Source organism: Manis pentadactyla, chromosome 3, assembly GCF_030020395.1.
Source record: "Manis pentadactyla isolate mManPen7 chromosome 3, mManPen7.hap1, whole genome shotgun sequence".
NCBI classification, from domain to species: domain Eukaryota; kingdom Metazoa; phylum Chordata; class Mammalia; order Pholidota; family Manidae; genus Manis; species Manis pentadactyla.
In genome coordinates this window covers 112,154,204-112,167,867 of record NC_080021.1, presented here as the reverse complement: position 1 = coordinate 112,167,867, position 13,664 = coordinate 112,154,204, and the positions used below count along the sequence as shown (strand labels likewise).

Below are 13,664 nucleotides of genomic sequence, written 5' to 3'. Positions count from 1 at the left end.
AATAGGCTAGTTTCTTCTCCCACTCTACACCCAACTTGGGTGTCTGCACCTTATCTTGTTAGCTGTGCTTTTCTCCCCTCTGTTCTCATACCTCTGCCTCATCCACCCCACAAAAAGTTATGCCCTGCTTGTCTGTCACATTTCCAGAAGTCCGGATGAGAATGTGGGAATGAGCACAAATAGAACCTGAGGCACGCGCTTGGGGAACCGGGGCTGCCCGTCCCTTCCCTCAGGGCCTGGGTCTCTCTCCCTACTTCCTAGGCCCTGTGGATCCAAACCAAGGCCAAGTCAGGCCCATGAGTGCCTGCTCCATGTGGCCTGGCCCTGACACTCCAGCTCAGGTGGTCCTCTCTGCTTGCTCACTGGACACCCTCATGGCTCCGGTGCTCAGAGCCTTGGACCAGGAGGGCATTCCTAAGGTCACTGTGTGATAACATATCCAATTCTTACTCCAGAATGGCTGGAGCAACCATTTGATAGAAATTTTGCAGCAGGTCAACACAGATTCTTTATAAATGCCTCTTCCATCATTTGATCTTCCACCAGGCAGGGCTCAATGAAAAGAAAGGTCTGGCTCAGGGGTAATAAACAGAGCAGAGCTTCACAGGTCATTAAATAGAAGAGGGACTGGCTCAGCCAGCAGTATATATCTGGTTGAATTTCCCATGCAATTGGAACACACAGTATAAAAATCAACCCAAATGTACATAAAGATAAATTCATCATATTGATCACGCATGCCACTGTATGTAAAGCATCACATAGTGCTCAAGGTGAATCAGGTGCAATAAATGGGAGGTGCTATTGTCATTATTGCCATTCATTTTAAAAAAAAGGATTTTACATTTCTAGAACCCACTTAGGATGAACAATAATCCTAACTGGGTTAATCACTAGATTCTGCTCTTTCCCTTCTTTTCAGATTACATCTTGAGTTGGAGGATCCTGAGCTCAATTAACACAGATCAAAGCCCTCCACTCTTTTCTGGCAAGAGAAATAAAAAGAGATATCAAGATTCCAAGGAGTACAGAACTGTCTAGAAGTCTAGAGAATATCAATGGAGGGAAAATGTAAAATTAACTTTAATTAATGAAATGCTGAGTAGATTTCTTTTAAAAGAACAGAGGTGTCTGAATAGGTGTTTCCAAAACACATTTGGTGATGTGAAAAGAAATGGTTAGGATGTACATTATATAACTAACTTTTAATATTGAAACATGCAAAACCTCATTAAAAAAAAATCTCATTAGACCTGATTCTTGAGGTCAGGTGTAGATAAATTCAGAAAGAAATGTAAAAATTAACAGTAATTCTGATATGCCATGCATTCAGGTGGGGAATGTGGGTGATAGTCAAAATCTTTAACAAAGTAGCCAGTACTGCCTGGGTACCAACCACTCTGAACGTGACCTCAGCTCATGAGGATGGGCCCTCACCATGAGCCATCACCATAATGAACCTGAAGGTAATGCTGTTTATCAGCCCTGCCTTGTCCTCTTCCAAATGATCTTGCCATCACCCTACAGGGGCACTGCCAGAATCACACTCCACCCGAGTTATCTACAGTGGGGGTGGGGGTGGGGACAAAACACTCAGCTCCAACAGAACAGGTAATCTAAGGTTGAGCATCTCCATCAATGTGGGTAGCATCGAGGTTGGAAGCCTTTGGTAGAATTCTTACATTGGTTTGCCAAGTTATGACTGAGTTCCCAGAACTGACTTCAAAAGAATCCTGATCATTTCATCCTCAGCTTTATGCAGAGCCCAAGCACAGAATGACACCGAGTTCCCATTGCACTGGGGGAAAATGTTTTAAACCTACAACTAGAATGGACCCTTAAAATTGGGTACTTAGGGTTCACACACGCAAGGAGACACATTCACCAGAGCAACTCACTCGTAGGAGGAGGCGGAAGGCTGGGGAGATGGGGAGAGAGACTCTTTCAGGTCTTCTGTGTGATCAGATAAGGAAACCACTTGTTATTCCAACAGAAAGAGGACTTCATGCACTCTGGGTGGTACTCACTGTCTGACTGAACCAGGATGTTGAGGAAAATTCTATAATTCATAGTTTAAAAGAATCCTGGCCATTTATTAGAGTGTTCTTTCCATGGAGGTATCTTCCTAGAATTAGGCACCTACACGGTTTTGTTCCTTTTTTTTTTTTATTTTGGTATCATTAATATACAAGTACATAAGCAACATTGTGGTTACTAGATTCCCCCCATTATCAAGTCCCCACTGTTTTGTTTTTTAACCATACTTTGCCTGATGAGTAAAGAAACAGCATTAAATAATCTGGGTTTTTCATACATCAGTACTCAAAGTAAGACTTTTAAGAGAAAATTATATTAAACTTCAAAGGTAAAATAAATAAGCAACACACACACACACACACTTGTTGTTCACCTTAATAAATCTGAGTCCCTTTATTCTCCCGCCAACCTCTCTGATATCACTAATTCTTCTCTACATCTCATTTCTCAGTAAGTTAATGTATCTGGGTATATCACTGACAATTTCGCCCCAGAAGATGTCAACCCTACTGTCTTTTTGTGAGCTTTAAAGGATCTCATTGGACAGCAAGAAAGAGATGACCGAAACTCAGAAAGAAAGGTCCCTTTAACACCGTGCCAGACTACAGCATGATTTGCCTGCACCTCGATCCAGACAAAGAAAACGTCCCTTAATCTACACTAGATACCCTGGCAATGTATGAACCACACTGTTCTTCCTTATTCATGTACTTGGTTGGGCATTGCCTCTCCTCCCATTATTGTCCAAACTGTTGCTGACTCTCAGTTGAGTCCTTCCAGTTCTCATAAACAGCATGGTCTCTTCCGGAGCCTCAGCACTGTGGCCCTAGCTGAGAGGCTGCTGTCCTTTCCCACAGCAGCAGTTCAAAGAGCTGTTTGCCCATACTTTCTCAAGACCAGAAAAAAATCTGGGGCAGTTTCAAGCTAATTATCTGAAATTTGAGTTAGGAATTCTAGCATATATGTATATTTCAGTTCCCAAAACACAGTAAGTTAAATCAAATATGGCTTACTTAGAATTAGAAGGTTCTTGAATGTAAGATAAGAAGGTGAAAAATCTTTAAATTGTTTCTGGAAAAAAATCTAGCATGAAAAAATGTTTATTTCAAATCATTTTGGGCAACTGTCTCATGTAATCATGTCTCTGTGTGGAACATTTAAAATATATATATTCTTTGAGGAAATGGAATTTTATGTAGTTTATTGTATTTCAAACCCCACCCTTTCCAGTTTAGAATTTGTAAACAAACCATTCAATCAGATCGCACAATGAAGTAACCAGACACAACTGAAAAGGATTCTTCTGAGGCTCTTTCATCCCGAAAGAATTAAAGCCACTTACTTTTTTCTTAAAGAAATCACCTGTGTGACTAACGCCGTGAAAAAGCACATTGGCTTAGCTCCCGATTACACGATTCCTTTGTTTGCTGGCTTCATCTTAATCCTCAGATCCACACGTGGATATCTGAGACAGCTTTCTCTTCGGAGAAGAAATCACCAAGTTCACTGATCCCAAATTGTTCCCCAGCTTTACAACCTGTGAAGACCATTCCGTTTTACCCAGTCTTCTGAGTGAAGCTGTCACGGGCACGGATCAAAAGTAGTCCTCCCATGATAAGCCAATTTCTCCTCCCCTTGGAAATTAGTCACTGAATAACCTCAGCCTACATCCAACCACAGGCTACTGCTGGGGTGAGTCAGCCCTTTAACAACTGCTTACATGGAAAACACACACCAATGATGAACGAACTCAGAGGCCTAGGTAAACAGGTTAACAATGAAAGAACTATGACGAATTTGATTTTACCAAGGCAAACAGACCATTAGAACAAACAAACAATCAGCCACAACCAAACGAACCCACTTTTCCAACCCAACATGCTAATTAATTATCCCCAGGGCCAACTCTCAGATGGGTGCTCTATTGAGGAAACTCAGATAGACAAGCACCCAACACCCATTCTGCTACCAGATTTTCAAATCTGTGGATTGGCAACTGGAAGAAACACAAGCCTCTTCCCTTGGCTTATAAAACCGCAGGGGAAACATGAGAGTGATTAAGGGAGGCTGTCTATTAATTAACTAGCCTGGTTTTACCAAGGTGAACTTTGGGAAGCAGCCATTAATCAGTCTTACGCAGCACAAGGCAAGCAGCTGCAATCATTCTGGAAGACATACCTGAAAGGAGAGAGGGAAACATAGAGGGCCAGTCAATGTCCAGCAAAGAGGATTCCAGAAAGGAAACCTGAGCCTATCTGCTCCTCCCTGCACAAGACAGAGGAGGAGAAGGCCAGGGCAGTCTCCAGAGACCCCCTTAGGCAACGGAGGTCAACGCAGCCTTCTCTTCTAGGACAACAGGGACAAGGAGGTGTGTGGTTCCAGCAAGAAGTGGCTTGTGCAATGCTCAGCAGAGGACAGGTATTAACGCGTTGCTAACGAAAGGTGAGGTAGAAAGAAGGTATTTCCTTAGCTGGCAGGTAGGCTGTTTGTAATCACTGTTCACCCTCATGTTTTCTGAGCCCTCAGGGACTGACTAGAACAGAAAACAATCCAAGTGGGAACTGGCGAACAGCAACTCAAACTGTCGCTGGCCTCCCGCCACACCCCACGACCATGCTCCGGGCAGCCTGTGCATTTTTTCAAACATTTTAGGGCTTTTTGAGGCTGTTCTTGCTGACCAAAAGAATTCAGTGACGTCTCTTAAGTTCAAATCCAATCAGGGCTGCAGGCTTTCTAAAAAAGCTATTTACTGCCATCAAAATGCTTTGCGGTTATTAAATGAGGGAGACAATGGGGCACATGATGTTGCCACCCTCCAAAAGACATCTAGTTGGAAACAGTATTTGGATGAAGTGGTTGTAATAGATGCTGCCTAAGAGGTCAGAAAAGAGGAGAAGGAATGCGAAAACCTATGCTTTGATTTTAATCTAATCATCAGGAGTTTGCGCTTCCCATACTCCAGGGTGAAGTGACACTTACCAGCTCTTGATGCGTCTGCTATGCACTTGGCAGGTTTTGTTTCTTCAGTTAAACATATGCTTTCCAGGAAGGTGGATGTGGGGAAGCCATGATTCCACCCCAACCATGTCCCCAAAGACTCTGTTTTATGGCAGGAGACGCCCTAACACCAAGGCTCATTTACTAACTCACCCACTGTTCACGCATGCTGGGCTGCTCATAAGAGGGACTGGAGGTGCTGTGCCAAGGCCTGGCCGTCCCCCAGGAAACAGAAGCCCTGAACGCTCTCTGTTTGGTTACAGGAATCATGCCAGACCCAACCCACGAGTCCATGTCAGCTGCTTTAGAGACAGGCGGCTCCTTTGAACCCTGTGGCCATGCATGTCAGATGAGAGGACACAAGATGAGAGGGGGTCTGTCTTACTTCGCCCATCTCTTCCTTCCTGCCCTACTCAGAGCAACTCCCTTTCACTTTCAAAATGCTTCAGGGCTCTGCCTGGGGAGTGCACGCATGGCTTCGTCATTACTAGAGCTGTGTGTAATTCACTGTCAGGACTTTGAAAGCTGGCCTGACCCTGCTGTGAATCAGACAGGATGAGTTAATACTCTCCAGGAAGAAGCTTGCAGCTCACTGGATAGAGAGGGCATCCAGTATCCTTGGGTCCTGGAGGGCCAGCTGAGGGAGCAGGCAAGCCAACCTCCTAAACTGCAATCTGTGCCGTCTAGGACTCGGCTTCACCTGGGAATGAATGTTCTCCAGAGAACAGCTTATTCTCTGTGGCTAGCTCACCACACAGTCCAGTTCAGCCTGCATGCAGCTGACCACTGAGATCCCATGCTCCGGTTTCTTCCTCAGCATGACCTACCTTGGGATGCTTTGTGAAACTGCTCTTCCCAGCAATGTATGCTGTCCTACTGTCCTGTATTCCCTTTTCCTTTTGTTGGCTGGCATGCTAAGCAAAGTGGAAGCCATTTATTTCTTTTGAGTTAGTATTAAGAAAGGACATGCTAGTAAATATTCAACATTACCTCAACGGGAAATAATTTTTATGCTCTGGTAAGGCGAGCAGTCTTGTGAAATTTATTTCCATTTCCCCTTTCTTATTCATTTTTTAATTGGCTTTTAAAAAATCACATATGTTAAAAGAAAAAAACTGAAAATGTACTTATAAACAGGAAGATGCTATTGTGAAGAGAAGTGAATATGATACTGGAAAAATTGCAGATTCATCTCACGCTGTTAAAATTGGAAAGATGGTCATTTGTGAAGTCTTAGCTAACCTATTAATGTTTCATATGATCATAAATGGAATGTTTCCCAGACATGAAACAGACAGACTGTTGCCAAAATTATTCAATTCTCAGGAAAGAGATGATCCAGTCAGTGGTTGGCTTATGGCTATATTTAAGATGAGTGTTATTCCCACAAATATTTTGACACAAAACTCTGCTGAGCTTTCCAGTATGAGACCTGGCTGACTTAGCACTGTGCCCAGTGGTGATTAAAGATCTCAGTCTGGGTCAGAATGAAGAGGTAATGTTAAATATACCATTTAACTTCCAAGCCACAATCAGTAACTGTGTTGGATTGTGTGGAGCTGCACGACAGATAAAAGAAAAATGTTCTCCTCTCACTGATAATCTTCTGCAGGATACTCCTACATTATTTAGGCCAAGGACATCCTTTTGTACCTAAAATAGTTACAGTTTGTAAAATGGTATCTTCTTTCAACCACTTGTAACAGTGAAAACAACCCCTCATAGGCTGTCTCCATCTCTGCACACACACCCATGTCCTGGATGAACAGTATTCCTTCATGCACGACTCCTTTTTGGTGCTTCTAGATTTGTTTCTAGTAGTAAGTAATCTCTGTCACCCACATGTAACTTTTCAGTGCTTTAGACTTTATTTGTCCTTTCATGACATTTCTTTGAACTCCCATTTAACCTGTCAGTGTACACTCTGCTAAATATAATACATTGCTTTATTTGTTTGTAACGACTCTTAATCTAGAGGATTTAGATGTTCACACACACACACACACGATAATTGTCTGGGCAGTTTGCAGTTCACACAGTGTTTTCAGTGTGACTTTATTTCATAGGCTTCAGAGCTCCCCAAAGGACACAGGCCAGGTGTTACCATCCCCACTGGAGGGGTCAGGAAACAGGAAGAGTAAGGAGTTAGGATCCTTGCCCACCTTTACACAGTCACTAAGTACTGAAGTAGCAAGACTGTGTGACCTCAGCCTCGCCACTGTGTCCCAGCCCCCTTCAGTGCTGAAGCTGACATCCTGTGTCCAGGAAGCCATGAGCTGCTCTGAGACGAGTCATGCTCTCAGAGCTTTCCTGCAGGGGCTACGGAGGGTTTACCTGTTAGTTTTGATCTTCAGAGTGTTGACCTTCAGCGATAGCTGGGACATCTTGGTGAGCTTAGGACTGAATTATCCAAATACTCTCTTGATTACTGTTAGGTTTCAACTACTTGCCTCAAAATTAGTTATGTTCATGTCATGCTTATATATATTATACTTACATATACTTTTATACTCTGCATCAGTAATTCATTATTACTATATAGATTTCACTACATCACTATATGTGTATAAATATATATATATATATATACATGTATATACATACATACATTTTCATTAGTCACAGAAAACTATAACTATTTTAGGCACAAAGGAGGTTGTCCTTGGCCTAAATAATGCAGGAAAATCCTGCAGAAGATTTTCAGTGAGAGGAGAACATTTTTCTTTTATCTGCTGTGCAGCTCCTCACAGTTACTGATTGTGGCTTGGAAGTTAAATGGTATATTTAACATTACCTCTTCGTTCTGATCCAGACTGAGATCTTTAATCACCACTGGGCACAGTACCAAGTCAGCCAGGAATAAAATAGCTGGATCTCATCTGATTGACACTCCTTACCATCAGGACCTACGTCCTGCTACTGGGTGACATGCCTAGGGATCACCCTTCTCAGAGACACATGAATCACCAACAGAGGCACTACGACTGTCAGTGTGCCCTGGCCCCTCTGACCTGTCATTAGGGAAACTGATCAAGTTGATTATGTCGTAAGGAAACAAAGTGGATACAACAACATATGGCTTTAGGATGATTACAACACTGTAAGAATTAAAGAAAAAGAATTTAGGTTGAGGTTATAACCTGTCCTCAACCTATCTCAACTCAACAGCGAATTGAGGATGATCTGTATAGAACTTATGCTCCACAGCTGCAGCTTAAAGGATAGATACTTTTCAGAGACTGTTGGAGAAAATGGTGGCCAATAAAATGATGAATGGCAGATGCCAAGCTGGAAAACAAAGGGTCTCTTACTCTTGGTCCACTACCATCCTCTCACATCTGGGGTTTCCGTTTCTTGGCCTTACGCAGTCTCAGCATCCTCCCACCGAGTGGTCCTGGAGGATCCAACCCCCTTGAGCCTGCTCCACGGTCCCCTGCACCTCTTTTCCTTTCTTCACAGCATCCCTGTGGATCTGGGTTTTATTCATGGCCTCTCTACGAGAATCATCCCATCACCTGTGTTCTGCTGTTTTCATATTGATCAGACTAAGAAATGTGTTGGTTCTATTACCAAGTAATGGAACAAACACACAACACAAGGTGAACTATGTCAGCGGAGCCCATTTGAAAGGGGATTTTATGGATTGCTTCAGATAAAGGGTTTTTTGTTGGTGCCATTATTTTGATCCTCAGCTGAACAATATTAGCCGATGTGTCAGAAGAAGCTAGGGTTGTGTGAGGGAAGAGCCCCAGAGGAGAATGTTGAAGGACAAAAATTCACAAATCCACCAAGCTTCATTCTCCCTCAAAATAAACATGAAAAATCAGTGATGGAAATCCAGATCAAAACATTCCTTGAGCCAATTCTTCTGGGTTCAAAGAGCTACATACTTTCCTCTTACCAGCAACCTTCAAAACCAAAAGAAGCATCATCAGTATCCAGGCATATTGTTCATAATTCTCATTAGTTATAAAAGAATCTAAAAGGTTCTGGGGCTTCTCGATTAAATGAATAAACATGTGAACACCCATGTGTTTTCCTGAGGCTTGGGTGGAGTTTGTGGCAGAGAACACATAGCACCTGCTAATCTGGACCAGGCCAGTGGCCCGGAATGACCCCCTTTGGGGTTTCTTGCAGTGGTCGGTACACATAGCAGGGAAAGAAACACTAAACAGGGAGGCATGGGCTCTCCCTTCTGATCCAGGTGTTAACATCAGGGTCTTCATCACAAGCAAGAGTCTGATCTAACTATCTACAAGGCCCATACCAACTATGACGTTCTGTGGATTACTACATAGACAAGGTGCAGGGATAAGGCTAATGAGGGAGAAAGGATCTTTAAGACATAATTCCTACCTTTGAAGAGCTTGAATTCCAGTAGGGAAAATGAAGCATGTACATGAATACTCACAATGAGACAAAGGGAGAATTGGGAAGTGTCAAATGAGTGTGATAGACAAATACTCTTGGAATCTATAGAAGAGTAAGGTTCTGCTGTCTGGGATAGCTGAGGAGGTAAGATTTAAATGAATCTATAAATTGTGAGAGAATTTCAGTAGGTAAGAGAAAGGTTCTTGAAGAAAGGCATGGGTAGAGAGATAAGAGATGGGGAATGCCATGTACGCTGGGGGAATAAGTAGGTCTCTGACTCAACCAACAGATTATTGTAGGTCAATGGTTCTCTAACTCCAGTATATATCAGAATTACCTGGAGCACTTGCTAAAACACAAATTAATGAGTCCTGCTTCCAGATTTAGCAGGTCTGGAGTTGGGCCTGAGAATGTGTATATCTAATACATCCCCAGATAATGATGACCTGTTGGTCTGGGGACCACTCTTTGAGAACCACTGCTCTAGGGAGTAGAGGAAAGTGGTAAGCTCACATCAAAATCTTCATTCCACTACAGGCTTGGTAAAATCCTAATTCAGAAGGCTGACCCTATTAGCCTGGGTTGTAATCATAATTACCTACAATTTCTCTATCAGTAAATATTTTCAACTAAATCTGACAGGAGAAGATAGAAATACAGAGAAGGAACTAATATTCTTGGAGACTTCCTATTTACCAAGTGCTTTCCAGAATTATCTCATATAATTCCTAGCAGATTCCCATTAGAGAAATACTATAATTCTCATTTTACAGACCAGGAGCCAGAGCCCAGAGACTTCAAGCACCTTCCCAAAGTCAATAACAGGGCCAGGGTCTATGAAGTGCCGGAACAATCTTGCACACTAGTATTAAGAAATCAGTGTACAGGCCTGACCTTCTCTGAATACTCTTCAAAGGAAACAATGATTCCAGTATTACTAAGATCAATATTATTTCCATCTAAAATCAAGTCCAGAAATACCTGAACAATGTATTTTGTATGAATCTTCCAAGAGCCCCAAGAGAAGAGTAACATACCAAACCATACTCCTGTTATCTGCAAATGTGGGAAGGACCACCGTCCTAGCCATGACTCCAGAATATCCATGAGCCGCACAAGAGCTCTCCATTTCAAAGGAATACCTTTGTGTTTTCAGTTCAAATATCAAGTCAGCCAGCCAGCAAGCCAGTGGACACAGCTCAGAAATCTGAGATGGTCAGAAAAACCACTGCTTCTCCTTATTTGGGTAAATGACAGCCTCAAAGACAACCAGTTTGGGAGCCGTGCATACCAGGAGGCTCTCCCTGCCCACCAGGCCTTGCTCTGCTCAGGCAGCTGCGGGAGCAGCCGGTCATGGGCGGAGGCTGCTTCCCCACCAGTTCTGACACTGTTCAGAGACTCCTCCTCAGAGAGATCTGCATCCCTGTGTCCCAGTGACCCACTGCCAGGCCTCTGAGGACTCCTCTGCACGCATGAAGCCCTGCACTCCTGGCTGGAAACAAAATGGACAGCTACTGGCTGTGGGACTCCATGTAAAGAAGTCACACTCCCTATAACACAATGCCACATCAGGCAAGGGAGCAGACATCGTCTAGTTGTCTCCATAAACGCTGACCCCTGAAAGGAAAGAATCCTCTGCCGCACAGGAGGTGAAGCATGGGAAGGAAGTGCTCTGTAATCTGTGATTTGCCAGTGCAAGTTCACAGTTAGTAGTGAGAGCTTTCAACTCCAAAGAGAAACAGGTTCCAGGCTGACCCTCCAGTCTTTTTTCCTCTGTCCTTTGTATTATCTTTTCTAGTACTTTTCTTCCCTTCTTTAAAAAGCAACCCTGGGATCAAATTTCTTCCAGAGAGGAGAGGAAGCCATGGGTCAATAAACAGATAAAAGGAGTTTCATAAAATTAGGGCAGATAGACGCTGGTTTGATTCTGATGACCCTTGACTTTCAACTTCTTCAATGTATCTGAGTCTACAAATCAGTTGCCAAATTTTTTTTATAAAGGTTTAATCATCCTCTTCTATCAGGACTTCTCCCCACAATGATGCCCAAGGAAGGCAGTGGGGTGCAGGGGAAAGAGCTCTGGATAATGAAGGACAAGACTTGGTTTCTCCTCCTGATGATCAACTTGGCTGTAGCCCCACGGCCATGACCATGGTCCTACCGTGGAACTTTTCTGAGCTGCTGGTTCTGTGCTAAGTTGGGTCAGGAACACCTTCTGCACTTACCCTCCTGGTGCTGTGAACATGAATGGAGCTAAATTACTCTTATGTGACTTTGCATGCAGAAAAGTGTGATCTACATGGGTTATTATTAAAATCAATAAGCAAGCATGAGCTCAGTCAATGAACTGTAAAAGCAAAAGGGAAAGAATGGAAAATGCCCACTTTAATATATTAATAAGAGGATGAAAAGGACATACTCTCTTTTTGAAATACCAGAGTGCATGAAAAAATAGAGATTCTCAATGTCGGAACACCATGCATTATTATATTCCAAAGGCAGCATCTTTGAGAAAAAAGTCCAATTGTATGTTAGGGACTCACATTCAAGAAGGTGAAAATCAGGTTCCTCATTCCCATTCACAAGTTAATTGGTGATTCTGAACCCAGATCAGACTAGATAAAAGGCTTCTCATCCACTTTATGCTGGATGACAAGTAGATTCACATATCCATTATTTGTAAGAATGATGAGATGGGCGATAGCCCACATTCTGCTTTCTACCCTTCTCTTTCCCTTCCCATCTTATCAAGCAGGATAATCCCTGTCATTACTTGCTTGTGGCCAGAAGAAAAGTTTGATTAGTGAGGAAAGGTTGAACCAATTAGCTAAAGACAAGTCTTGAGATGCTCCCAGGATTTTAACTATTGTCAATGAATCTTGTTCTACTTTAGTATTAAAAACAGGAATCTCTGTGCTTTAGGGTAGTTCTTGATAGGAAAACATTTATCTTGTGGTATTGCTCAAAAAACAATTTTTGGTGGGTTTTTTTTTGTACAGTGGAGTGTGATAATTTAATTCAAATATATAAATGTTTTGTTATTGAACATGTATGTCAAGATGGCCCTGAATATATATTCACTGTCTCTATTTTAAAATACAAAACTATTTGTGTAGTTTTTGTATTATCAAGATGCATTATGTATATGAGTACATATCTGTAGATAAAAATTCTCTACCAAATTTGAAGAGATCAAAATAGCACATTTGACTCATTTTTGTGCTCTAGTCACAAAATGATACTGAATAGAAACTTATTAGCATTTCACTAAATTTCTTCAGATCATTGTTAAGAATAATAAAAACACAGAAACATTTTAAAACAACATATTTCAGTCCTAAAATGGTTAGATTAACATAATTATAGCCCTAGGTTGCCAACAGGGGCACATTTCTCATTTTCATGAGAATGCTGAGGTTCTCTCAGATCGCAAGCTAATAGGTTCCTTGGTCTAAATATATACAATAAAATCTGCAGCAAATTTCTGAAGCATTAAGATCTGAACCCTGGAGATATCTAGTAAGTAATTTGCACTGCAGTGGAGCCGATTTTTTTTTTTTTTTTTTTTTGCAGTTACACAGCTGCTAGGAAATATATTTTTAGATTTGCTCTTAAAGGCAAGCAAAAATGGTATCCACTCCATGGATATGTAGCCAGAATGTTCCCTTAGTCCCTACTGCATGGGATTAACAATCCACAGAACATTCTATTCCATCGCCTTCCTCCTTGGAAGAAAGTGCGAGGAACGGCACTAGATGCTCATCCTAGATGAAATTATTGGACCTTGGCTGGGACACTTAATACTTTGGGGTGTGTTTCATGAAAAAGCATGTATTGAAGCTTAACCATACTGCAGATCGGGTCCCTGTCATTTCTGAATCACCTCATCACTGACGTTGTTACGATTTCTTATTGTTATTTCGTTTTTTCTTTGGCAGCTCTTCCTACTGCATCAAGGGCAAATGAAAAGGTCCAGGTTCAAAGAGTTAAAATCAGAACAAAGGAAAGTATAGCCTTTGAATTCCCAGGAAAAGAAAGAAATAGGAAGAAATCAAATACATGTGTCAATCAACCAACTGAGGGAAACATACTTTCTGTATTTCAGGAATATGGAGTGAGTTCATGCTGCCAGAACAAGGGGACGGGGTCCTCGGGCTTCCATGACACAATGGATATTCAGTAAGATTATCTGGAGAGGCCTTAAGTAGATAAGGCTGCACAGAAGTGATGTAAAACGATCTTCTTGGGTGCCAAATAAC

At 42.1% G+C, this 13,664-nt stretch overlaps 1 protein-coding gene across 20 annotated transcripts in view; it reads right to left on the bottom strand.

Moving 5' to 3' along the window:
- Positions 1-13,664, bottom strand: part of KIAA1217 (KIAA1217 ortholog) — a 638,036-nt gene that overhangs the window by 70,965 nt on the left and 553,407 nt on the right. The window contains exon 1 of one of the 20 annotated variants that reach the window (XM_057498285.1): positions 3,380-4,130. The exons of the other annotated variants lie outside the window; for them this stretch is intronic. The gene's annotated coding sequence lies outside the window, so the exon portion shown is untranslated. Of the gene's footprint in view, positions 1-3,379; positions 4,131-13,664 lie in introns of those variants that run through there. 20 annotated transcript variants of the gene reach the window in all.